This window comes from Arachis duranensis, chromosome 4, assembly GCF_000817695.3.
Source record: "Arachis duranensis cultivar V14167 chromosome 4, aradu.V14167.gnm2.J7QH, whole genome shotgun sequence".
Lineage (NCBI taxonomy): Eukaryota > Viridiplantae > Streptophyta > Magnoliopsida > Fabales > Fabaceae > Arachis > Arachis duranensis.
The window spans coordinates 93,100,683-93,101,073 of NC_029775.3; positions in this window are offsets into that span (position 1 = coordinate 93,100,683).

The window sequence follows — 391 nt, forward strand, 5'->3', positions numbered from 1 at the left end:
TAATGGAGAATAGGTTGAGGTTTGGAGATGCTCCATCTTCTGAATCTCTGCTTTCCTACTGTCTTCTTCTTCAAACACGCAAGTCTCCTTCCATGGCAAGCTGTATGTAGGGTTTCACCGTTGTCATTGGCTACCTCCCGTCCTCTCAGTGAAAGCGATTGCATATGCTCTGTCACAGCATAGCGGAATTCATCTGTCGGTTCTCAATCAGGCCGGAATAGAATCCAGTGATTCTTTTGCGTCTGTCACTAACGCCCCACCTTCAAGAGTTTGAAGCACGTCACAGTCATTCAATCATTGAATCCTACTCAGAATACCACAGACAAGGTTTAGACCTTCCGGATTCTCTTGAATGCCGCCATCAATTCTAGCTTATACCACGAAGATTCCG